Genomic DNA, 393 nt, shown 5'->3' on the forward strand with positions numbered 1-393 from the left:
TTAGATGCTGTCACGGGACAGAGCAACCCCAGGTTGGCTGCCATCAACCCATTCATCCATCTGCTTGCTCGTCCATTCCGCTCGGCTAGGGCAGCGCCGGGTCCTGACGGGGAGAAGGTGGGGACAAGTCGGATATAGACCCTGCCTGCACCGAGCTCCCAGTCTGGTCGGGAAGACAGACGTTGAGACCACTGGGAGATCCTGCTTGTTATGGGAGACTCTTTGTTAGGAGCTGGAGGGCAGGGAGGTGGGGTGCAGGGAGGTGGGGTGCAGGGAGGTGGGGTGCAGGGAGGTGGGGGGCAGGGAGGTGGGGTGCAGGGTGGTGGGGTGCAGGGAGGTGGGGTGAAGGGAGGTGGGGTGCAGGGTGGTGGGGTGCAGGGAGGTGGGGTGCCG

Source organism: Aethalodelphis obliquidens, unplaced genomic scaffold, assembly GCF_003676395.1.
Source record: "Aethalodelphis obliquidens isolate GAN/ISIS:26980383/991018 unplaced genomic scaffold, ASM367639v1 scaffold6, whole genome shotgun sequence".
Lineage (NCBI taxonomy): Eukaryota > Metazoa > Chordata > Mammalia > Artiodactyla > Delphinidae > Aethalodelphis > Aethalodelphis obliquidens.